This window comes from Panthera tigris, chromosome A1 (assembly GCF_018350195.1).
Source record: "Panthera tigris isolate Pti1 chromosome A1, P.tigris_Pti1_mat1.1, whole genome shotgun sequence".
In the NCBI taxonomy this organism is placed as follows: domain Eukaryota; kingdom Metazoa; phylum Chordata; class Mammalia; order Carnivora; family Felidae; genus Panthera; species Panthera tigris.
In genome coordinates, this window is record NC_056660.1 from 146,192,633 (window position 1) to 146,220,102 (window position 27,470).

Consider the following 27,470-nt stretch of genomic DNA (forward strand, 5'->3'; position numbering starts at 1 on the left):
TGTAGTGCTCACCCATGCACCAAAAATTTGGATTTGCAATTCATGAGAACATTCTGATACATAAATGAAATACATAAACAAAGAAAGAACTGATTCCTGATAAATTTCATAGTAAACCAGTCCTGTTCCATAATTTAGGATAATAGGCTTAATTAACAACCAATTTAAAATGTTGATAATAACAGGAGCATAATTTCTATACTTCTACTTTAACATTAGGAGAATGGAACAACTGGAATCCCTTCTGTTGGTTGGTTAAAACACATGCTTTATTTAAAATTACACTTATCTACTACTATGCTGCATAGAAACCAGGATTTTTAAAAAGAGGGCACCCTGGCATTCTAGGTATTGTAGGTATGTCATATCTGAATGGCTTTCTCCCTTTCTGAGGTGGCAGCTACTGGCCTATAGCAAAGCCATGGAATAATTATTATCCAGGAGTCATAGATTGTTTACTTCTGATCCTTAGCACGGACATTTTCATGCTGGTGCAGACAAAGAGGGATGAGGGGAGGCAGTGCATTTTTTTTCACAGAATGCATAGTAACACACATTAAGATCACGTTTTGCTCTATACTGATTTTTTTTTTTTTTTAATTTGAGAGAGAGTGTGAGTGTGAGTGTGGGAGGAGCAGAGAGAGAGGGAAAAGAATCCCAAGCAAGTTCTATGCTGTCAGTGCAGAGCCCTTAACCGGGACTCGGCTTGAACTAAGGAACCGTGAGGTCGTCACCCGAGCCAAAGTCAGGAGTTGGATGCTTAATCAACTGAGCTACCCAGGTGGCCCTGCTCTATATCAATTATAGTAAATTGGTATTTTCCTTCACTGTTTAGACCTCAAACTCTTCGAACTATTTTGTTTTATGTTTGGGCAATTAATGCATTACCATGAATGATTTCACTATGAGACCAAGCTAGGTTTCAATTTTTGACATAACCTAACCTTTTATGGGATGCAGATGTTTAAATGATGATGCACTGTTCTTCTCATTCTGCCATCTGAAGATTAATTTGAAATAGTAATAATACATAATGAGATAGTCACAATAAAGGAGTACAGAAGATCAATGCCTTCCATTTTGAAAATAAAGGTTTTCAACTCTGCATTGACATTTATTTTCCATTTTTCTGGTGCACCAGCTATTTGTTTAATAAAAGGAGACCTTTCCAGTGACAAGGACATTATCTTACTCATTTCTATAATTCTGTGAGCACTATCAATCAGGAGGTTTGCTTTCAAGTCATGGTAATACAAATTGGGTTTTTCCTTTCAGTCATAGACTTCCAAGGCTCAAAGCCTGTACGTGGGCTATAAAGCTAATACTAAGAGTGATTGCAATGTGGCTTAGAAGCTAGAAGAAATAAAAGGATCTGCAGAGTTTGGAATGATGTGCCCCAAATAATAAACTTTTATAGAACAAAACGTACTGTTTTGCATTTAGAAATAAATTGCCCAAATACGAACTAGGAAGATAATAAATTTATTCAAGGTAGCTTCACAGGACAAAACTAGAACAAATGGATGACAGTGAGGAAAGTTGATTTCGCACAATGTCAGCAAGAACTTTTTGGTAAGTCCTCTCAAAGTGAAACGAATTGCCCTGCAAAATACATAGTGCTTTCTGAGGCTGCAGGTGTTGAAGTAGATCAACAAATTATATCACACAAGGGATTCCTGTGGTGGGTGGAACACTGGAACAGATCAGGTTCTTTGAACTCTGATTCAAACCTTTCAGGTTTGAATCTGATCTAACCTTTCAGGTCAAAAGTCTTAAGAATATCAGGTGGATAAAACAGTCCATTAACAAGGAGGCTATAAATGAGTGACAGACATGTCAATAATTAATTACAGCATAAATACATAGAAAACTGTGCTACGTAGAGTAATGGTGATGCAAATAAAATACTAAGAGGGAACTGAGACAAAGTGACTAATTTCAGCGGGCAGGCGGTACAGTGTAAGGTTGCCTGGAGGAAGTGTTCTGTTAATGATCCTATTGGGAGCCATAGTTCAGGAGGGAGGGATCAGGGTAAGCGATTCCTGCCTGAGAGAAGTGAAGGAGCAAAGGGTGAAAGAACTGCATGAATGTTTGGGAAGAAAGATCTGGCGAATGAAGTCTGGAGACTGTCATTGTCATCATATTTGTGATAAGTTTGCATTTACTTTAGCTACCAAGATCTGCCTCTTGGTGCCTTAAATAGTTACAATATTGTAAACTATCCTATATAAATCATAAACTTTACGATCATTCTATTGATTTCCTCTTTGTAATGTAAAATAACATTGGAGAGTGATAAAGTTACAAAGTTAGGAAGCTTCTTCCCTCAAGAGGAAAAAAAAAAGTAAATAATGTTTTAAATCATAGACCTAGTCTGATCTGCTCACAAGATCCATCGGGTCCCAATTTCGGGTCAAATAGCTGTAAAATTCATGTGGCAGTTTATTTTTAGCCATACTCTATTTATTGAGTTCCATCTTTTAATTGTTCTCTTTAGAATGTTTTTCTGAGCATCTGATGTTTGCACTTTCTACTTTTTTGACAACAAAGTATCCCAGATAACCAAAATAAATACATAAATAACATTAGATCATATTACAGATGGATATGAACCTCCCAAACGTGTCCATAATTTTTCCTAAACAGCAATACGACTGGACGACATCTGAAAACAGACTGCAGGAACTGAGTCACCACTAAGTCTCAGTATCTCAGTTTAGCTCCTTCAGGGAACTGATATCTCTCTGATACCCTTCAAGCCCTCTGGGCTCAAAGACTTTGCTCTCTCAGAGACAGTAGGCTCAGCAGATAAGAGCCACCCTGTCAAGCCAACCTGCTGACTTTGGGCATTTTCTAATGTGGAAAAAAAAAAAAGGCAAAATTTCCAGCTGGCTAATTTTGCTATTTGTTAGTCTACCTGAAGCCTTTTATTGCCAGAACATATTAACAGTCTTTGTTGTTGTCAGCAGTTTTTTATGTCCTGTGCCTGGGTGTGGGTTGTTGGTTTTTTGTTTTTGTTTTGTTTTGTTTTTTGTATTTATTCTGTTGTGGCTTTGTAGTATTTCTTGAATTTGTGACATGGACAGTCACAAGCTATTTTTTCAAATGTTTACTTTTTTATTTTTAAGAGAGAGAGAGAGACAGACAGAGTGTGAGGGAGGGAGGGGCAGAGAAAGAGGGAGACACAGAATCCGAAGCAGACTCCAGACTCTGAGCTGTCAGCACAGAGCCCAATGTGGGGCTCAAACCCACCAACTGAGAGATCATGACCTGAGCTTAATAGACTGAGCCACCCAGGCGCCTCACAAGCATTTATTTCTAAAACATTGTTTCTGCCCCACTTGCTGTTTCTCCTTCTGGGATGGATGGCAATGTCCACAATGCCCAGAGATGTTTTACTCTCCTTTCCCCACACACCTAGCTTCCCAAGCCCCAGTACTTTTTCCCCTTCTTCTCTTAGGTTTCAGTCTGCTTCTTATTGTCATTGTTGCTTTTCAGAACTATTTTCCATTTACTAATTATCTCTTCAATGTGTCTCAACTTTTCAGAAACTCCTGGATTGAGTTTTTAATTTTAGTTATTAGTATTTAATTATTAATTGTTTTCCCAGTTTTAGAATTTCCATTTGAATGCTCTTTTTTTGTTGTTGTAGTTTCCAGTTCTTTGGCAAAATTCTCTCAGAGTCTAATTTCTTAAACATATTACTCACATAAAATCTGTATCTGATAATTTTAATATTTAGATCTCTTATTGATCTGTTTCTATTTTCTGTTTTATTACCTGGATTTTTTTGATTGTTTCTTTTTTTTAATGTTTTTATTTTTGAGAGAGAGAGAGGGAGAGAGAGAGAGAGAGGGAGAGAGAGAGAAGGAGATAGCAACAGTGTGAGTGGAGCAGGGGCAGAGAGAGACACACACACAGAATCTCTAGCAGGCTCCAGGCTCTGAGCTGTCAGCACAGACCCCAATGTGGGGTCAAACCCACAGACCACGAGATCACAACCTGAGCCAAAGTCCTATGTTCAACCCACTGAGCCACCCAGGTGCCCCTTTGCTTGTTTGTTTTGGTCCTTTGGGCCTGCCATCTGGTATGCTGCGTAACTGTAGATGAGAAGAGGTGAAGCTAGAAAGGTAAGCTAGCACTGGTCCCTGAGAACCTTGCAAATGATATTAAATAATTTGAACTTAATGTTCACAGTAATAGAAAGGTGTTGAAGGGGTTAAGCGGGCAACTTTTTTCAGATTCACACTTGAGAAACACTAGCTTCTGTGTGGGAGAGTGCATTAGAAAGTAACAAGACTGAAGAGGCAGACACCAATGGGTAAGGTTTGCAGGAATTTAGACAAGAGGGGATGGTCATGGAAGGTAGGGTTTATGCTAATTGAGATAGAAAAGGAGATATTTATGGGATAGAATCAACATGGTGACTCTGTTTTTGGAAATAGAATGGAGAGAAAACAGTATAATTTACTACACTAGATAAAACTGGGAGCAGTTCAAATTTCAGAGAAAGAAAATGTATCAAAAGAAATCATTAGTGACTCTGATGAGGAGTGTTCCACTGGAGTAGTTGAGGGAAAAAGCACATTGTTGTGAGTTGAAAAGTGGATGCGGTGAAAGGGTAGAGAGTGACCACATGTAATTAATTCATGAAGCTTGGCTCTGATGGGAAGAAGAGAGATTGGTAGATAGAATGTATGTGAGATTATGGAGAGTTATATATTTTTAAGACAAAAAGTTATGACCATGGTTAAATGCCAATAAATAGGAAGAAATAGCCAGAGTGGAGAGATTGAAGACACAAGAGAGAAAAACCTTAATTAATCGGGACTGTTTCTGAGAAGAGGATATGGGATCTTGAGCTCAGGGTGCAATGTTTGCCTTAGACTCTTAGAGGTAAAGCATAGCTATTTTTTTTCTTCTTCCCTTATAGAAAGGAAAAGAGAATCTATGGAGGTGCTGGTAGTCAAAAACAAGTTTTGGTGGCAGAACAGTGACAAAATTCTTTCCAGATGGCTTGTATTTTTAGTATGAATTAGGGAGGCTTAGATATCTGCTACAGGGCGTTCAAGAAACAGAAAACCTTTAAGAAATCTGATAGAACTGCCACATAGCATTAAAGATCCATCTGAGGTCAGATATGATGATCTGTGGTCCAGATATGATGACCCATTATGCAAGGTGTTAGGAGGTTTTCCTAGCAGTCCCCAGCAATTTGGAGCAAGTATAGAAGAGGTGGGCTGTTAGATTTTCCTGAAAAAGCATTTCTGGCTGGTGGGTCCCTCTGTAGACAATAGGTCAAAGACAGTGACAATGTTGGCAAGCTGATGGACAACAGAAGAGAAAGCAAAGGGTGAGGGAGCAAACAGGTAGAAGAAAGACAGGAAGTCTGGGATGGAAGTTTCAGGTCAGTTTGATGGACCGGTCGTCCAAAAGTCCAGACATTCTTGTTAGGATGACTGGGATGATGACAATTTTTGACTTATGTATAAGAAAACCAGTTTGCTTGAGGCAGTCTTGATTTATATTACTTTGCTGGAATAATTAATAAGTCACCTTACTAATTTCACCTTCAAAGTGTTCCCGGTTGGCTAATAAATTATATGGCCTTGGTATCTATGTAGAATTGGAATGGACCAGGCTTGGTAGAAGGAAGATGATGAGTTCAAGTATGGACATGTTGAGTTCAACTAGTTTAAGAGAAATTCAGGATGAAAGGTCAAGTAAACTTTACATGCACATACAACCAAAATTCTATCATAAAACATAAAACAGTACTAAATGACTTCTAATTTATTATCTTAAGAATGATATACTAATTTGCAGACAATAAACTTCTAGAAAATATTTGCATTAAAAATTTGAGAGGCCTTTCGAGGTATAAAAATAAATGACATTTTTTGGTAAAATGAAAAACATTAATCACCTGAGGAATAATTTTAACATTGACCAAATGGTAAATGGACTGAGTTAAGTTGAATCATACCTCAAAACATCACAAGGTGGCAGCACAACTACAAAATGACATAGTTAAGAAGAGAAAAGATCACTTTCAGCTATTTCTGCAGTTAGAATATTTGGGAGTTTATACCCATTGTACATGCTTGTATGAACGTATGCTTTTTCATTTAAAAATAATTGCTTGTTTTATCATTATTGCTGACTTGCAAAAGTGAAAATTAAAAAGTTTGTTTTTAACATGTACATTATTTTATAACATTTTACATAGACCAAAACACATTACTAATATACATTATGTCATTTTTATAACTGTTGGTGTATAGGCTATATATACAAAACACCATAGTTATAAATGTTTTATAAATTTGCATCAATTGGTATATTGTAGTTAGACAATTTTATTTCGATGATCTTTTTAATACATTTAACTAGTGAAAATAAATTCAGTAACTTCATTTGGTGACTTTTAGAAGGAAAGTGTTCAGAAGTCTCATGGAGAAACTCTTGTTTGCCATATTCTAGTAGTAAGAACTTCAAGTGTAGGGTAGGGTTATCCAATTTAGTCAATGAAAAATACAGGACACCAAGATAAATTTGAACTTCAGATAAACAACAAATAATCTCATTAGCATAAGTATGTACCATGAGATCTTTGAGACATACTTCTACTAAACATTATTCAGTTATCCTTTGGTTTTTATATGGCAGCCCTAGTGGGGAGGACAATGGGAGGGAGAAGAACTGGGGCGTGGAGGAGGGGAGCAAATTGCTGGAAAAGCCAGAGAAATCCAGGATTCTGGGCTCCAAATCTGATCTAAGATTTAGAAGTCTTCAAGATCAAGGAACTAGGAAAAGAATTATAAATGGACCTGAACTAGGCTGCATTCTGTGGCGAACTCATTTGTATGTTAAGCTAAACAACATGGGCTAAGGTTAATCAAGTACTCTGGTGAATTACCATCTACACCACACATTGATTACTGATCTTTAAACAACAAAATGCAACAACATATATTTAAAGCTAGCTCAGTATCAGACAAAATTGAATAAATAACTACAATTCAGACATTTTGGGGTCTTACCCATGTTCAGAGTTATCATTATGAAAATCTGTCATTAGAGTATCAAGGCTCGGAAATACCATTTTAATTTCATTTAATTTAAAACATGTCTGGCACCTTCTATACGCAGAGGACTGACTAAGACTCTGAGACATAAGGATTAATAACACACTGATGTTATCCAACTCAGTGGACATTTATAATTGATAAAGTAAGAGTTAAAATCACACACGATGGCAAAACTCATTCTTACCAATTTTTTCCTGGGTTTCAGTTCATGGTCAGCTGTTTTCCCCTTTGTTCTTCCCTGGGATGATGTCTTTCCCTCTTCTGTATGATTTTCAACTACCATTTTAATACTAAAGACTTCCAAATCTATTTTCAGCCATGAGTTCTCTCCTGTGCTTAAAATATATACATTCAACTCACATGGGTTCTCCACTGTCCTGTCAGTCTTTCCTAAATTAGATTCACAATATTCTTCAAGAAACCTTTATTCTTCCTTTATTCTCAATCTTAGTCTATTGTATTTCTCTTCATGTTATCGTCTGCCCTTGAAAAAGTCACACTATCCTTGACTTCTTTCTTTCATCCAATAAATGCATCCTTTTTAGACCATGCCTACACTGTTCCAAAGCCTCTCTAAACTCATTTCCAGGCTTTAGTCTTGCTTTTCTTAAATTTAGAGATTTTTTGAAATTATCAATTATTTCTACTTACATTATTCATTTTATACCGATTATTATTATTTAAATCTGAGAAGATTTTATGCACTTAACAACACTGAAAGATGGGAAGAAGACTAAAAAGGAAACAAAGAGTCAGGGAATGGCCTGAGGTTGGGAAGTGTTCAGACATCTGGAACATAGGCACTTGAAATAAAAGGCCAGGAGATGAAGAAAGCCCCGTGTTCTGCACTGTACTGTGCATTGACAACAACAGTAAGCATTTATAGGGCACCTACTGAATGTGAGCATCTATGTCTTCTAGCTAGGTGAATAATGCAGATAAATGTTCCTTTTCCTCTAGGCTGCCGGGAAGAAAGGGAAGGAAACGGGACTTTCTAAATCTGGGTTATCTGACCTGGCAATTTAAAAAGTGGTGAGCATATCTTTATATAAGAACAGATAGTATCTTACAGGACTAGCAAACTATGGTAGCATAATCCAAGGAATGTAATCAATGAGAACATAAATCTGAAACAACCAATAAAATATGACTATTGTTATACTGTATGTTAATTAAACATAAAACGGGAAAGAATTTACACAAATGACTATGATTAGTGCTTCTTATATAAAGCCAAAGCAAATGTTCAATTTTTTTCCTGTAGTTAGTTTTCCAGAATCTAGAATCAGCATCAATGTCAAAATTTCTCTGTAGCTAATCATAGTTAGGTACCTGAGCATAATTTAAAAGATATTGACTTTGACCCATCTTTTCAACACGAGGGCTCATTCCTATACTTGCCCTACACATATTTCATCTTCTTCCCTCAGCCCCTTCACTTAGAGGAGTCCTTGGACCAAGTATGTGGATTCCTGTTGCTCTTTCCCTCTATACCTGGACATTCAGGGTGACCTAAGGGCTCAAAGAGTAGAACATAAGAAGCTCTAGGTGCCCTCTTTGTCCAGGGGCAGCGACCCAAGTGCTGCAGAGGACATGAGGGCAGGTTTTGGCAAAGTAAAGGGATGGGCTTTGGAAGCCCCTCCAGGTAGGAGAGGGGAAACTGGGTCTGGGCAAAGCTCTGGGAAGAGGATGAAAGGACAGGTTGATCCGGCTCAGCTGAAAGGAGCCAATCATTAACAGAATCCAACATCCTTCAAGTTTCTAGAAATGGGCCTTGAGGGAGTCCCTCTAGCCTCACACACGGAATGGGGGAACTGAGAGATTGAAGACCATGGAGGACTAAATCAGCTTAATTACACCCTTTGGTGTAAGGATAGGAAGGCCCCCAAATGTTTGAAATTCTTTTTACAGAAAACAAAACATTTGCTTTAGGGACATAAAAGGCTTGAAATGTAAATGCATGAGTGAAACTCATTCACACTGAAGTGTAATCAGTCAGTCAAGAAATCAATAAACCAGAGAAGTATCAGATCTTCCGGAGTGGGGGTAGAGAGCAGGAGTCTCACTTTATGAGGTAGAGGCGAGGTGGAAAGTTTGGATAAAGGCAAAGAAAAGAGACCCAGGAGACTATGAAGCCAAACTTCACCTACATGGCAAATTTTACTAGTGATTCATGATGTGCGTCCATCTGTCTTCTCCACTAGCTTGTGAACTCCTTGAGCCAATTACTGTGCAACCCCTAGTATGGTGCCTGGTGCAAATGGTAAGCACTACATCATCCTGTGCTCAATCTGAATTTAGCCGCAAACTGGCAGACAGCAACTGTGTGCAAATGAATTTTTGCTTTTCCTGTCCATCCAAGCAGACGGATTATTGGAACCCTAGCCCTCCTGGAGTTCTGGAGTGTCAGAGCTGCCCTCCCAGGCCCATCTGTGCCCACACAACTGAATAAAACAAAGCTCTTATCCACTCAGCTAGATAGCAAATAAGGAAAATGATTTTGAAGATGTATGCCCCAAATTCTCTTAATATAAAAACTATGAGGCTAGAATTTTTTAGTTGTTTCTGTTTCTCAGTATACCTTAGGATCCTGTGCATTTTAGATTCATTATCATTAATTTTGACTTTCTGATTTTTTTAGAATGAATTTTCATGGAAGGGTCCCAGCACATAGTGCTAGCATAGTACCGGGCAAATAGCAAGTATTTGATAACTTTTCATTGAATGAACAAAATGAATGCAAGAATGATCAAATGAAGTGATCCCCAATTCAAAATAAGAGAGTCAAAATAAGAAAAAATCAGACAGTGTAGGTGGAGACTGATCCAAGATATCCATGAAACTTTAAAAGTTTAGGAAAATCCAGATTCACCATAAAAATAATTTGAATTTTATTTAACTTAATTGGATTTTATTCAATACAGTAAATGTAACTGGAGTATAGTAATTGGAATTTAGTAACAAATCAAGTGATTTGTGTTCCCTGTAGGGAAATTTCTATGGCTTCCAAGACTGAGAACGAACCCCTGAACTGTAGTCAGTTTTCTGTCACTTTTATTTTGTGAGTTTGTTTTGTTTGTTTTTGTCTTGCCTTGTTTTGCAAATGGCCTCCTGGCCTTCTAGCAACCCCTGCCACCCCTATATCAGGTGTCACTCTCCCACCCCCCCTGTTAGACTATAAAACAATGAATAGAAGCTCAAAATAGTCCAGCACCATTTGATATTTTAAACAAATCCTGGCTTTATCTGAACATGACTAGGAAGCCTTCAATCCCAGGAGCCTTCTCATCTCCATCACCAGGAGAAGCCATTCTGTGGACCTACTACTTATGATATAGCTGAGAATGCAGTAGCAACAGAGCATTTCAGAGAGCTTGACTGGGTCTTTCTCATAAACTCTAGTATCCTTAAGTCATCTGAAATCATTAATGACAATTTTGTAATCCATGTTTGAATTTCTTCTTTCACGGCCTCTGACTTTTAGGTGCTTAAACTACAAGTATGGGATTCATTCTAAATCACGAGGATGGTCAGAGGAAATTGTTAACAGAATGGTTTGTTTCTGGTGGATAACAGCTTATTGGAAATAAGAATTAAGATAATATGCCTTATTTTACATGATTGATAGTGTTTTCAGCCACCACTTCTGATCAACTCAGGCTATAATTTTGTGGAATTAATGAAAAAGGACTTAATGAGAGGCTGTCCTTCTTTCACCGTGTAGGTCTCACTGCCATACACAAAACCGAAGTCCCCTAAATCGGGAACTTCCATTCCACACCAGCATGCCCTAACTCGATATGTGGATGACACCTCTAGAGCTCAGCAAGTAACAAATTAATCATTTTTTTCTTACTGAGGCATTTTACCTTCTAATGTGAATTTCAGAACTTGTCTTGATTAATGTCAGTGTGCTGAACACTGTTGCCATTAAGTCATAGATCTTGCAAAAAGCCAATTGGAATAATAATTCATGTATCTCCTGGAGAAAAGGTTTTCCAAATTCTCAATGCAGTATTCTGATGGATTAATCTATGCCTTCCTGATGCTCCTTTCAAACACTGGCTTTCCTGGCAATAGTTCTTTTTTTAGGATTTTTTCTATTATGTCAATTTAATGAAAACAATGTTCCTACTTCAAAACTGCATATGAGCAACAGGTATCCAAGACGTTGTTCTACATGAATTATTAGTGTTTGAGGGCAATATTCTGTAAAATATTCCTCCAGGACCCCCAAACAAATTTTACTACTATCCTTTTACATTTAATGAAAAAATGTCTAGAGAATATGTAATAATATATGCTAGTATATGTGTGCTAGTCTTTTAATCTAGTATTTATTTACCCGTTTAAACTCAGTAACACTGAACTTTACAGAAATATATTTCCATGTGAGAAACAGTGATTCCAGACAGAAATATATTTTCATTTGAGAAAGAGTGATTCAAGATTCCAACTCTCCAGTCCTTTCTTGAGCTAGGTAGGTCATGACATCCTTCTACAAAACACATCCTGTGTTGGAAGTGAGTTACAGTTATTAAACTATATCCTCATGGAGGCAGAAAGTTGATGGTAAATTACCCAGTAAAGATTAAGCTGATTTTAAATGCAACCACTGGGAATTTAATCAACTGTTAAGTGGTGCCTTGATTTTTAAATTATATGAAAGCCACTTACTGTATTTTCTACTCTGAGCTCCTACCCCAACATCTGGCATACAGTTAGTGTTCAGTGTCAACCCAATGGAAGTCTCAGATTTTTTTTAGGGAGAGAGGCTGGTGAAAAAAAACCTTCTTTGACTCATCCACTAGGTGGCACACAGGGACCGTACTTCACACACAACCATCACAGAGTCTACCTTTCATGGTGTAAATAAAGAGCTGCATTATTAATTTATGCTATCACGGCCACTCTACACCTAATATTTGCTTAACCAGCTGTTTCCTCTAATTCTCCTTAAACACTATTGATTAAAATCCTAAGCATATTCAGGGTTCCATCCCTCCCCATTTTCCTCCAACAATATTTTGTTACCTTTAAATAACAAACTAAGTACATTTAAATAGCACAAACCAAGTACCATGGTTACTAATAATGAATCCAGGATGTTGGAAAATCAACTAAAGGCAACAGAAGACTCTGATGTAAAAGTTATTTTCAAATTTGCTTTGCATTTTGTTGGAATTTTAATTGGTGGAATACCATTACCTTAAAAATGTAATCTGGAAAATAAAACATGCATGGGAAACACGCAAAAGGAGATGAAAAGAAAGCTGGCACTAGCATTTTCTGGAAATGAGAGTTGTTTTCTGAACATGATTCGCGTTCATTTTTCCTGAAACAAAGTACAGTGTTACCTTAAGATTCAAAGACTTCTTCAACTCTTCAGAAAATACCAGCATTCCACAACCAAGATGTTAAAAGGCAGGACCGTTCCGTAAACCATCTACACATAAAGTATCTTTCTGCATATTCCGCCAAATGTATTTATCCTGGATGTGTTACTTGCTCCCAAAGGAAGGAAGAGGAAGTGAAACTACTAGGGATATAATGAATTGATTCTTCTCTGTGAAAGTCTCTTCAGTACTTCTAAATTACAGTGTCCGTCATTCCTCTGAAAGACAGGGCCTGCTGACAATAAATAAATGGCTCACTTTATAAGAACATGATGCGCTCCTCTTTCTTCTTTTCTCATGGAAAGCCCAGGCCCACTGGACACTTCTGTTTGGAATACTGGCTTCTGGGCATGTTCTCCCAGGGGGCCAGTGATCTTTTAAGTTTGTTGGTTTTCTCTTGCTCATTTAATTAAGCTTAAAGAAAATTACTTCTACTTATCTATTTTCTCCCATTTTTAAGCTGTTTACAATTTTGTGAAGAGGTTACCAAAAATGTAACGTCAGCTCTTAGCTTAAACAATTAAATTATTAAGAACAGATAGCCCCCAAATGACTAAAGACTAATAAATGTTCAATAGACCTCTGGCATACATTGTATTTTACTGAATGGAATTGAAAACTTTTTTATTAGTAGAAATAAATGCAAATGAGGATAAAAACTAATGTAAGAATCAAGAACTATCACACTAAAAGTTATCCAAAAAGAACTTGTATGATATATTTGTGGTACAACAATATTCCTATTTTATGATTCCATTAAAATATTGAAGTCACTGGAGTATGTATAAAATTACTGCAAAATTTAGTACACTGAAATAATCAAATAGAATGATTACCAGAAACTACATTTGTAATGAATAAATATTACATTTCACTTAGAAATTAATTCACAGGCTTTATTTCTTAAGAACCGTTAGCTTCCAAGAAGCCAGCCAGTATGTTTGATTTTATGACATCACACTGGAACATGTACAGGAACACTTTCCACCCTAAAAATTCCCAAATGTACTAGCCACTTTGTGTATTTTTCCAGTGATAAATGAAAATAAAATAACTTATTTTCAAAGTAATAAACCATCTCATTTTGAACACAACAGTCAAATTCAATGGAAGAAAACAACTTCATTTAAGCCCCAAAGTGTTCAGATTTGCTTAGGGTGGTGAACAGTCTCAATACATGAATCGTTTAACCAACTTTTAAAAGTAATCTTAATAACTATGACTTTAAAATATTTTGCAGTGCCTTAAAATTATCTAGCAACATCATTCTATGTATGACACACATAATTCTATAATCTTCATTTCACAATTAATCGGAGAAACTGGGAACAAAACTGGTAACACCTCAAAGATTATCAATCTAACAGGTATTACCTACATGATTGCCGTATCTTTCTTTTCCACACAAACTTATATATTCCCTAAAATAAAACTCATAAGTCTGGAATGGTCATTCGCATTCCTCAGCATTTCCTTCAATCTATACTATCTTTTTTTTTTTTTTTTATAATTTCAGGTGCTATAAAAATGCTTGTTGAAACACAGATGGAAAAGCCAAGAGTTGGAAACCACATGCCTACCAGATTTATAGTAGCACTAGCAAAACCCAGGATACTAGAGTTAATCCTTACCCCAAAGTAGACTGAACTTTTTTTATTGCACTTCAGCATTTTGTCTGACAATATGACTCTTCAAAAAAAAAAAAAAAAAAGTGGAGATGTCATGTTAAACCCAAAAGAAAATTAAAGAAAATAAGAAAAATTGTTTTAATGTATATATACATCATAATATGTATTGCTCTCTGAAATCTTAAAGGCACAAGGTTTGAGAGGAAGAGTGAAAAATTTATGGAAGTTTTACCTTGTCCTGAAATCCAGAAGTTCAGATGCTCTCAAGTCCTGCTGAGGTTGGAGCCTGGAGATCAAGTGAAGCTAGCGCTCTTTCTCCTCACCTTAAGTTTGTCTCTGGGCAAGTGTGTGTGTGTGTGTGTGTGTGTGTGTGTGTGTGCAGAATGTGTCTTTGTGGCGCTGGATGGCAGAGGTCCTGGTCCTGGGAAGAAGGAGGCACTTTCTCACCAAGAGCAGAAGAAAAGCAAAGCGTCACCAGGAAAGTTCTCCTCCCAGATCCCCTAATTACAGCCTAACGTGCACTTCATGCAAACTTCAGGGAGGAAGGGAGGGGCAGCTCTGTGCCCAGATCTTGTGAAACAGCAGCTTCTTAGATGACTTTCCACTCTGCTCAGATCCCTGAGTATCCCGCTCAGGGGTTCAGGGAAAGCAGCAGCTACAGGCGCAGCCCCCACCCACACCACACCTCCTGAACTCTCACCACTCCTAGGTCTGTACAGAGGGGCTGGGGTAAGGGGTCTGGAGGATGGTCTATGGGGCAGCAGTGTGAGACAGAAACTCCAGGACAGTGCATTTTCGCGCGCGCTAGCGTGTGTGTGTGTGTGTGTGTTTGCCTTGGTTAAAAGAAAAATCCAAAGGTAGAAAAGGTCCTGGCTTTTCCACCTCCCTCTCCCCAAAGTAGATCTAGGGTGAATAGGTAGAGAGGCAATCATGACAACAGGAGACAAAATTTCATAAACTGGAGGTACCCTTCCACCCAAATTGCAAGAAGTGTATTTTCTTGTTAACTGGACTCAGTTATCAATCTGGGTTTGACTCTCCCTTAACAAACAACTGCTATTGTATCCTTGGATGACAGAGCTCAAAGAACCTGGATTTATTTATAGAGTGAGGAATGCGAGGGGCAGACGAGATGGGTGGGGTTGGCTTATGGATCCATACCCAGGATTAGAACCAGATGGGCACAGGGTGCGCGCGCGCGCGCGCAACACACACACACACCCCTAAAATAACCACTGGGGAAGATGCTGGGACACGCGGGAAAACGCCTCCTGAACAAACAGACGTTTATTTATAACTCCTGGGAGAGTATATAGGTCCATTGATTCCCGCCTTGAGTAACCAAGGGTTTTGGAGAGGAAATGGCTTCATATTTCAATAACAGAGCCACCTTTGATGGAGCCTAGGAGGGGAAAAAAAGAAACACACCGCAGGAAGCAAACGGCTGTTGAAGCAGCCGGGAGGGAGCGGGGTTGGCCCGGGGATGAGGACAAGCAAACAAGCCTGAGGGGCTCCGGGCCAGCGAGGAGGCGAGACGTGGGCTGGCCCGCCCGAGAGCCCGGGGGTGCAGGGCACCGTGGGCGCGGGGCGCTGGGAGGCGTCCAGGGGCTCGCGGCCTCATGCCGGTTCTGGCCCGAGGGCCGGGGAATGTGCAGGCTGGACTGACTGCGGGCTCTTCACGACCACCGCTGCAGCCCAGCTGGGGCGCTCGTGGGGCGGGGAGACCCGTGGGGCAGAGGGTCCGGCGGGGCCGAGGATTGATGAGCAGAGGGATTGGCGCGGCTGGGGGACTTGCGGGCAGATGAGCTAGTGGAGTGGCGGCGTCAGTGGGACACAGGCGCAGTGAGGCAGGGACGTCCGCGGGGCAGGTGACTCGCGGGGCAGATGAGCTGGCTGGGCGCGGGGACGAGGGCGCGGGCAGGGCAGGGCAGGGCAGGGCAGGGCGAGAGGTCTGAGCTGCGCCCGAGGCGGCGAGCGGCGCTATTGTCTCAGAGATAAAGTCTAAGCCTAAACCGCTGTGGTGGCTTCCCCTTTGGAGAGAGGCGGGAAAGAGATCTTAAAATAAATTAAAAAAAAAAAAAAAATCACCCCCCCCCCCCCCCCGCGCCATCCCCAAGCTTTCCCTTGACGTATTTCACTGATTCTTGCCCCAGACTCGTCGTCCTTGCCATTCAGGTGCTTGGTAAATTAACACGTGCCTCTTGGAAAGATTTTGTTCCAAAAACAAACCCAACACCCATAAATCCTCACTAAAAGAAGACAGTTATATTCAAACTGAAATAATTAAAAATGAATCTCCCAACAGCCAATCCAACACCTTTCTTGTACAGTCGTTCCAAAACCCCGGAAAGACGCCGTTTTAGTCATTTTTTTTCTATTTCTCCCCACAGAAAACAGGCCGCTAAAGGTTTTGCGATTTTATGCTGTTAATTTAATGGCTATTGAGACAGCTGTTATAGTGTAGGCCCCCACATTAACTGCCAATAAAAATAAGATACCTCTCTGCTTTTCAATCATGAGAAGAGTTTTTGTGCCATTTCCTGTAAATGTTCATGATGATCCGTATTTTAAGGAACATAAAGGAATTAGACTTAAAAACAAGTATCTTACAATTTTTATATCAAAGCTTCATAACGATGGCGAGGCTGGTAGTGTGTGGTTATGAAACCGTGTAAAGAGAGCTTAGACCCTAATCTTGTTCTTTCAGCTTAAAAACCTAATTTCTGGGAGTTGCTTGGAGAGTCCATCAGATGGGCTGGCCCATGCATGGCACTTGTTCCCTTTATGTTGTGGTCTGCTCCATGAATTTATTCTCTTCAGAAATTGTCTGTTAGGCACACAAGACCATCTGTTTTGCGATTTGGTTGGATCGCAGTGAGTTCTTCTAGAATTTTTGTTTGTTTCAGTCTCAGGTACAACCCCACCAAGTGAGATAAGCTTCAAGAAATAAGGACAGCCACTTACCTCTACTGTTCCAGACAAGAGTTATCCTACCCTTATTTCCTAGCTCCCTTTCCAAGTTACCTAGTTACTAGTCTTTTTTAAAAGATCTCCAGTATTTTTAATCACAGATACTTAAACTGCCAAAAGTGTGTGTTTTAAGCCTTATTCAGACTTAATTTCACATTATATACATTTCCATTCATTTTTGATTTCACATATTTTAGTAATTATTTAAAATTTACACTGGAATCAGCTTTAAGAATCTTAAAAATATTTTTATGTTTAAGTTAATTAATATTCACCTAAATAATGCTTTATAGAGGTAGACATTACTTTGATCTGTTACTATAATTATGCATCAGGGCAAAGTCATATTAATAAATTTTGGTTAAAAAGTCTAATTAAGGAACTAACTAAATAAATTCAAATCTATTTCATGACCAAATATTTTGTGAAAGTATAAGTTGTGAAAAAAAATGGAAGACCCAAATACTTGCATTCTGTGTATGAATCTTCTAATTATTAACATTAGTAATTCATGTGGAAACACATGCTTTTCATGGCATATTGAGGTATTTTTGGTTTTGTTTGGGGAAGGCTGGGCAACCAGCTTTTTAACGTTTTAAGAAAAGCCAAATCTTTTCTCCAGTATTAATTTTTAAAACGACTATGTGCTTAAAATGTATGTCAGGTTCTACCTTAAGTTACTTGGCTAGTGCTCGCGATACAAAACCTAAAAATCAAAATTGAAAATCCAGGCCAGTGTGAGGAAAAGCAAATACAAATTTAGAGCTAATGGACACACACACACACACACACACACACACACACAAATCAGCACATTTTGAAAAGATCTTGTTTAGCATGGTGCAAAAATACTTTTTAAGAATAAATTAGGTCAGGATGGTGTTATAAAATGTAACTTTGCATTCTTTTCCTAATTGTAAGACAGCATAAATAGTCAGGTTGAACCAGATAAAATGGAATATTCAACCATTTTTGACCTACAAAAAAAGGCAATTTCATCCAGCTAACGTAATACAAACTTAAATATGTGCATAAACATTGCAGAAGCATCCTCACCATTTAAAAAAATCAGCCTAAAATATCATGAATTTTTAATATGTGATACATTTGCAAGGAGAATGGCATTCCTCCTGGCATATTATATCACTAATGAAATATACATTTGTATTCAAATGGTGATTATCTAAATTCATCTGCTCTTCAAACTCTGAAAGAGGCTGTTCTGTTATCCACTGAATTCCAAAGAACTCTTAACCCTGTGAGTTCACATTTCCTGGAATTTTCGCCTCTGGCTAATATTATACCTGGTTGAACATCTGTGAGGATAAAGGTGTAGCTATGTGCACTTTGAGGTACCAGGGGAGGAAAGCCATTTGACCTTTCCTGTCTGAGGGCTCAGAACTTCATTAAACCATCCCTTGGGATTGCGGGCATAACCATGAGAAAGACATCATTTGTAATTAAGTCCTTCCCACTGGCTATATTCCTGTTGAACTCCAAGATTAAAATACAAATTCAATATTCGAAATGGTCACAAAGCATTTGATAAAAGGCTATTTTGCTTTTAATGCAATGGGGAGAGGATAACTTTCCAAAGGCCCCCTTTTTGTGCTCTCACTCCCAGAAAGTGTCCTGTAGAGAGCCTCTTCAAAAGGGCAAATGAAATAATTAGGCAATAAATTGTTCAAATGTTAAGAGCAGAGCTGTTCTAGAAGCTAGTGAGGCCATATGAATATCATATCAAGTGATAAATATCCTCAGCTCCTGAGAAGTGAGCGCCTACATTGTCCTCTGCTTGCCTATTGGATTGGTTTTGGTGTCATAGCAACTTTATTCTAATCTATTGTTTTCTCAGTGTGTTTCTTTTGTCCAGAATGCCCAAACTCTTTCTTCACTTTTTCAATAAATTGCTGTCTATTTCATTATTAACCAGATTCTTCCCATTTTGCAGTGAGGCCCAGATTCAGTCCCATGACCTTTGTCATGTTGTCTTTGATTGTCCTAGTATCAGAAAATTTCTTCATCTGTCACAAATGCATACTGTGTTAAGAACACCCACTCGCCACTTTATGCTGCCTTGCATTTTATTGGTATTTTCATATATTCAGTTTTTTTAATCGGCTATGTCATAAACTTCCTGAAAGACAATATTATATCTTTGTATATTCAATTTCTAGCACTCAGCCTTGCTGTTAGAACCTGATCAAAAAATGTTTATTGCTATTGTTGAAGGTAACGATGAGAGTCTAAATTCAGCAGAGAAAGTAAAAAAAAAAAAAAAATGAGGAAAGCTAGTTATTGAACAAGCTAGTTCAGAGTATTTTGTACCTAATAGCCAATGGCATAAAGAATAAATCATCGAAGGTTGATTAATAATTTGTATCATTGTTATTGATCTAATAAAATTAAGAGAAACATAATACATATTTTTCTTCCATGCTTGGCTGCTGAGTGATTTTATATATGATAATAAACAAAGGTAAACTGTTTTACTCTTCTAAGAAACTAGGTTGAGGTTAGGAGAAAATAAGGTTATTGTCTTAGAATTATAATATTAACCACTTGAATTGATTTTTTTGCTTATATTGTTATAATATTGTTATTTTAAATTTAAACCAATTGTAACTATCAGCAAATGTAGTCCTTTTTGTATTTTTTTTCTTATTCTCTTTTCTTACAACCTTTAAAGAAAAGGATGTCAAGTTTAATTGGGCTGGAGTGATTAATATGTAATTCTTCTTAGGCTAAAATGGGTGAATTAGCTAAGGTTGGCATAGAGAAGACTACCCAGGAGAGACTGGAGTGTAGGGCTTTGATTATTTGAAAGTGAAGGAAATGGTCTAGAGGTGTCAGACAGATGGAGGGAAAGACAAGATTATATTGTATCAGAAGCCTATGAAGAATTTCAAAAAGGAGAGATTAGTCAAGTGCCAAGCTTCGGGACAATTCTACCAGAAGGCTGGAAGAGAATATTAACATAAATACTTAGAGCAACATGCCTCTTAGTAAATTGTGATTTAAGCTTGGATTGGAATAAACATTGAGATGCTTTGAAATTTTATGTACAAATCTGTGCTAAACTTGATAGGTAAAATCTAATTTTTTCCTCATATGACCAAATATACAGAATGAATTCTCTCTTTATATCCAAAGCAGGCACTAGACAGTATTTAAAAGAATAGCTAAGACTTAATATATATACACATACATCTATCATATATAGACAGATATGTATCCTTTTTTGCATCAAGGTCATTAGAAAGCTCACTTGTGGTTTATTTTAAGTGCTGAGGAAAGAAAAGGATTTTAGAAGGAGCCTCTGAACAGTGAGAGTAGAAATAGCTTTACATACATTTATCTTCAATACTTGCTCTCACAGCCTGGCTCAGCCAATTCATTCCATTGTAAATAGGAAATCTGAACTTCTTTCTTAACCATAATCTAATTTTTCCAACATAAGGCTAAATTAAGTTAGGAAAGGTTAAACTGGAAGAAAGACTCAATTTGTAAACAAAGAAAAAGAGGAAGTATTTCCCCCATTTTGTGTCTAATTGCTACTAGCCTTGCTGCTGAACACACTGTAATTTTTCAGTAATCCTGCCTTAAATGTCAACTAGAAAATGCTTGCTGGTGTAAATACCCAGTGTCACATCTCTTTTGAGCTTAAAGGCAGGTAATTTGGGAACATGAAATCTTCTGAACATCAGCAAAGTTGAGGTGACTACCTCTCAGCTTATACAGGGAAAACCTCATCAGTAACTTCAGAATCCTGTAAATGTCCTCTACTCTAAGCCCTCCTTACCCCCTTCCAATAATACTTAAGTAGAAGTAGAAAGTTTTTAGAATTAAAAGTAAGCTAAAATGATTTAACTCAATCCTTTACTTTCTTGATAAGTAAACTGAGTCTCCTGAGATTAAGGAATTGTCCCAAAGTCACCCTGGTATCATGTGAAATGTTCTCAGCCACCTATTTCTGTAAATCAGAGTACTTAGAATACGGTTGTAACTAGTGTATTTCTTCTAGAACATAACTAGGAATTAATTATTTCCTCCTTTCTGTTTATTACCTCATAACTCTATTACAGAATTTTGCATAGTTCAACTCATTAGTTAGGTATATACCTATCTCCCTCATTATACTATAAGCACATTGACTGCTTATGTCAAATGTATTTTGAAACCTTCCTGTGTTGCCTACTACCCACCCCAAGCACAATCCCTTCTACATGTAGGAATGAAGGAAAGTTTGCTGAACTGAATCACCTCAAAACCACAGAGGAAGTATGTTAGCAGGAAGAAACTGGAAAGTGATTTCTTTTTTTTTTTAATTTTTAAAAATGTTTACTTATTTTTGAGAGAGACAGAGACCGAATGAGAGTACTTTGGGGCAGAGAGAGAGGGAGGCACAGAATCCGAAGCAGGCTCCAGGCTCCGAGCTGTCAGCACAGAGCCTGACGCGGGGCTTGAACTCACGAGCTGTGAGATCATGACCTGAGCCAAAGTTGGACACTCAACTGACTGAGCCACCCAGGGACCCCTGGAAAGTGATTTCTGACTGAACTCTCAGGTTTATCTTCTGTTAAAAAATAACAATATGATTTGATTTGGGACTCGACTCATTTTTATGGCCTCTTCCCTCTTAGTTTTTCTCTTCATCATCTCAGTGCCTTGCCACACAAATGCCTGAGCATTCCTGCAAATTGAATTAACATGTCAGGATTCTATTGCCCCTAGAAAGAAGTCTGAAGGATTTTTCATACCTGTCACCTCTTTCTCATTTTGAATATCCCTTTCTTATTTGAACCTCATTCTTGTATTAGCATCCTGCTTGCCTTCCCTGACTCAGCTCTCATCAGGAATCCATTTCTACTTGCTCATGATACCATTTCCCTCTGTCATGACTCTGAACATAACACTGCCTTTATCAAAACCTTTTTGACAAAGCTCGCTGGATAACTAAGCTCTAAAAACCTGAGATGCATATTTGGTTTTGTGATCTAGATGTTAAAAACCACATTGCTTTACTATACTTGGCCTGAGTGTGGCATTCTCTACTCTTTGAATTAATTAAGTTGTTTGGAGGAAGTAGAAACTATCTTTGGATAAAGTTGAGTGAATATAGTTGTTCATCAGACTCTGGCAGCTCCTAAAATATATTTTTTGATTCCTTATATAACTATGCATGAAACTTAAACATATAGGTCACTGCTGAATGGAATTTTGTACTCCAATTTCATAGACAGTTACTATGCTACCTTTTTGTGTACCAAAAAAAATAGAGAAATATTTGTAGACCAAAAAATATACTTGATCATTTTGTGTTATAGTTTGATCCCTTTGTGGATTTACTTGTGGCTGTAAGGCTTGAGCTATTTGAGTATTACTTATTATTTGAGTATCGCTATTAGAATAGTGTACAGAGTTCAGAAGCTACACCCCCCCCCCAAGCTGGAATAAAAACAGAAAATAAAAACAGAAAACTGTGTACATTGCCTTATTGAGTCTTATTTTTTAGAGCAGTTTTAGGTTAACAGCAAAATTAAGAAAAGGGTATAGAGATCACCCAAATTTTCCTTTCCCCTCACATGTGCATAGTCTCCCCCATTATCAACACCCCACTGGAGTGATACATTTATTACAAATGATGGATCTACTACATTGCCATATCCTTATCCTCCAAAGTTCTTAGTTACTCTTGGTGGTGTACATTCTTTGGGTTTGGACAAAAGTGTAATGACATGTATCCGCTATTACAGTATCTTACAAAATGTTTTCACTGCCCTAAAAATCCTCTGTGGTCCACATATTCATCCCTCTTTCCACCTAACTCCTAGCAATCACTTGACTGAGTTTCCATTTTTGATGCTTCTCGATAATTGAAGAAGCTAAGAATGAGTTTCTATGAGATCCCATTCTGAATGAATATAAGTACTAGCACCCACTTAGAAAACACAATAAAGCACAAATTTGGGAGCTTAAAATACATGTTATTTATTTTAAAATATGTCCTAATATTGTCTAGCTTCTATATAGGAAAGGATAAATATAAGTTTTAAGGTAAAATCAGTGTAGTAGGAGTATATTCCTGGCCCTTTAATAAGGGTAAAGCTTTTTTTTTTTTTTTTTTTTTTTTCTGTCTGTTAGACTATCATGAAGGCTGGTTCACATTCCTGATAGTTAATTCATTAATTAACCTTTGATGGTATTATTTTGTTTTGTAGTTTTGCTATTAAAAATCATGAATCATTTTTAATCAACTTTATAATTTAAGGTAAAATTAAGGTTCATGGCTTTATTTTCATTTCAATGTAAAATATGTATGTCATTTTGTAACTGCCCTATGAAAAGTTAACTGTGAAAATGATTTCTTTCTACCATTTAAAAAAAATAATTGAATTTGAAGGATATTTTATCTCACTGATTCTTCAAAGTTCTGGTTGTCAAAAGATATCTTTTTTTCCTTAGGGTTTAGAGAAAAAAGATGACTCTTAAATAATAAAACACTTAAATTTAATGCCTGTAATCTTTCCGATATTATGTATGCTAGTATTATCAAATAATAAGAGAAATAATAGACCCATGGCTATAATTTCCATTCTTCACTTGACCTCTAGAAAAGGGGTAATTTGATACAACGCATCTTTGTTGTTTTTAAAGTGATGACTATTTTGGTTAAAATTTTTGTTGTTTTCATTTGAAAATGGAAGCAGGTTTTACCCCAAACCATGGATTGGGCAATGACATTAATCAATTGATCAGTAAAATAACATAACAATAGTCCATTCTTTATGTTGTGAGTCATCTAGTTTGTATTCTTAATGAATTAATAATTCATTAGCAATTATTGAGACTATTTGGATTATTCATGCAATGAAAATAATAATTCATAGGGGTGCCTGGGTGGCTTAGTTGGTTAAACATCCAACTCTTGATCTCAGCTCAGGTTTTGATCTCAGGGTCATGAGTTCAAGCCCCAGTTGGGCTCTGCATTGGGAATCTCCATTTTACTTAAAAAAAATAATTCATACAATAAAAGGCATATAAATATATGTATATTGGACAAGTGAGCATTACAGTACCTCTGTCTAGTTTTGAGGCTACAGGCTTAGATGGACTTGTACTTTATTTATTGGTAAATCATTCTCTGTAGAGGTCTTTGTGTTCTCCTGTTCAAAAGAATACATGTTGTGTCAAGGACAGAATCTGTGAAAATTTGATGCTTGGAAAAGTTGTAATAGGGCAGTAAGTTTAGAACCCCAATTGCCTTGCCAGATACAGTTCTGTTGGTTTTTCTTAGAGACATTGCATGATTTTCTCTTCTTTAGAAGTGTTTACCAGCACAGTGGTAAAAGGGGCTGTAATCACTGCTATTTTTATTTGTACTTGAGGAATAGTTTTTGGGAAAAACCACTCACTTGATCTGTCAAAATACTGGAAGACTTCTGCTTATGCTGTCTTTGAATTTCAGTCTCTTTAAAATTATACTCTAGATTAAGCTGTTATAGTTAGAATATGTAAGATTACTACCTACCAAGTTCTAACCCTATTTAGAAATTAAAAGTGCAGTTATATATGAACAGGAATCTGAAAAGGACCTCAATTAAATTCTCTTTTGCTCTCATTTCTTCTCTTATGATATTTTTCACAAGAGGAATGATAAAGTATGAAAACTGTAATAGATCTAGAAGTAAATGATATCTAAGTTTTTCCTCTTAAGAATTATAGCTTTATTATCTAGAATAATTATGCTTATTAATATTTCTGTAGGGATAGTGGCTTAGAAAATTTTCAGTTAAATGGAACATTGTGCTGCAGTCAATACCAATAAATTTTGGAACCAAAACACAAACACACGCACAGACACACACACAGAATTATAGTTTCAGTTTCTGTGTCATATACTTCCTTAGCAACCTGAACCCCTTTACATCATGTTTTTATGACTTGTTTGATATTTGTCTTCCTTGGTCTAAGCTACCCTAGGACAACAACTAAGTCATTTTGTTCACCACTTTATTTTCAGTGACTAGCATGTGGAAAGTTAATGACAAATATCTGACAAATGTTAAAAAATAAAGTTTATTTAAAGGTAAAAAAAATAAAGGGATGCCTGGGTTGTTCAATCGGTTGAGAGTCTGACTTTCGCTCAGGTCATGATCTCACAGCTCGTGAGTTCAAGCCCCATATCAGGCTCTGTGCTGACAGCTCAGAGACTGGAGCCTGCTTTGGATTCTGTATCTCCCTCTGTTTGCCCCTCCCCCACTCACACTCTGTCTCTTTCTCTATCTCTCTCTCAAAAATAAACACTAAAAAAATTAAAAGTAACAAAATAAAAATAAAAAAGACCAAAAACTCCATAACTAAAATTAGATTTCATGTCCAGAGTGTCCTTATTTTTTATTTTTATTTTATTTTATTATTTTTTAATATGAAATTTATTGTCAAATAAATTAGAGAGGAACTAACACCCAGTGCTCATCCCAACAGGTGCCCTCCTCAGTGCCATCACCCACTTTCCTCTCCCTCCCACCCCCCATCAACCCACAGTTTATTCTCAGTTTTTAAAAGGCGAAAGATTTATGCAATCTGAAGAGTATTATTCTCAGTTTTTAAGAGTCTCTTATGACTTGTCTCCCTCCCTCTCTAACTTTTTTTTTCCTTCCCCTCCCCCATGGTCTTCTGTTAAGTTGCTCAGGATCCACATAAGAGTGAAACCATATGGTATCTGTCTTTCTCTGTGTGACTTATTTCACTTAGCATAACACTTTCCAGTTCCTGCAAAAGGCCATATTTCATTCTTTTTCATTGCCAAGTAGTATTTCATTGTGTATATAAACCACAATTTCTTTATCCATTCATCAGTTGATGGACATTTAGGCTCTTTCCATAATTTGGCTATTGTTGAAAGTGCTGCTATAAACATTGGGGTACAAGTGCCCCTATGCATCACCACTCCTGTATCCCTTGGGTATATTCCTAGCAATGTTACTGCTGGGTCATAGGGTAGATCTATTTTTAATTTTTTGAGGAACCTCCACACTGTTTTCCAGAGCGGCTGCACCAGTTTGCATTCCCACCAACAGTGCAAGAGGGTTCCTGTTTCTCCACATCCTCTCCAGCATCTATAGTCTCCTGATTTGTTCATTTTAGCCACAGAGTGTCCTTAATTGAATCTTTGAATCACATTGACGGTGGAGAGAAAAATATTTTCCTATTCTAATTTACTTGCTCCTCTGTACAAATCTTCTTCCAGATCTATTAATAAGAAATGTTAGTGAATTTGTTTGAGGTAGGGTGATCCCACTTATAAACAGAGTGGGAGGCAATGCCAGTGGTATAATTTGAGGGACAGAGAGAGGTGTGTTTGTTCAAAAATAGCCCCCACCTGGCTACCGCATCTTTGGAATCCTCATCATTGGAGTTGTGTGTTGTTGTTGCTAAAGTGTCTCCAGGAGGCCCATTTTAAACTTATTTATTCTGGTTGTTGTGAAAACAAAAGGACGTACTACCTCCTTTATGGGGCAGGACTTGTTAAATGACATCAGATGTGCTATCATTTTGTTGAATAGGCAGAGATTTTCCATCTGAAAATTTGAGAAAGTGTCAGGGGGAACCTCTAAAAAGACCTGCTAAACTTCAGAAAAGGATTAGAAGGTATTCCTGTAAGGAGGGTAGATGGTTAAGAGATTAAACAATGTCAGCTACAAGATTATTTGTGTAAAATTTAAGGAAAAAAAAAACCCTAAAATATTCTTGAAGTGTGGAAGAACCTCGGAATGTGGAAATTCAATGTATATGTATGTATTTGGCTTATGGAATGAGTAAGACGACAGGGCCAGAGTTTGATGAACAGTGATGGGGACAGACCTGGGGGTGAGAAAGGTGAGTTGCTTAGCAACTCAAAGGCCATCAAAGCAATGAGACCTTGTCAGAAGAGATGCTCTGGCTTAGGAAACCACCATCTGCCCATTCACCTAAGCCAGGAAGCAAAGGAGAGGTGGGGCGAGGGATGGTGCAGATTTCACTTGTTTTACATAAGCCTAAATGGGATACTGTGATTTATAATAACAAATGTAGATTTGTTCTTCATCCCCGTTTCTGGCACAGAGCTCCTAAAACCTTTGAAATTTCCAAAGTGAAGAGAGCAATGAAGATTTTTTTTTTTATGTTAATGAGGTGACTTTTGGACAGTGCCTAAGGATGGGGATAGTTGCCAGAACCAACCATGATTTGAGAATTAGAAATTTGAGTCCAACCCCAGGGCGTCCCGCGAGAGGGGAGGGGCTGGAATTTGAATCAATCGCCAGTGGCCGATTGTTTAGTCATGCCTATGTAATCAAGCCTATGTAATGAAGCTGTAATAAAAATCCAAAAGGAGAGCGTTT

General features: G+C 37.5%; 1 protein-coding gene across 1 annotated transcript in view; it reads right to left on the reverse strand.

Moving 5' to 3' along the window:
- Positions 1 to 14,405, reverse strand: part of HAPLN1 (hyaluronan and proteoglycan link protein 1) — a 73,081-nt gene extending 58,676 nt beyond the window's left edge. Inside the window, exon 1 of the mRNA XM_042989580.1 lies at positions 14,348 to 14,405. The gene's annotated coding sequence lies outside the window, so the exon portion shown is untranslated. The remainder of the gene's footprint in view (positions 1 to 14,347) is intronic.
- Positions 14,406 to 27,470: the final 13,065 nt, after the last annotated feature.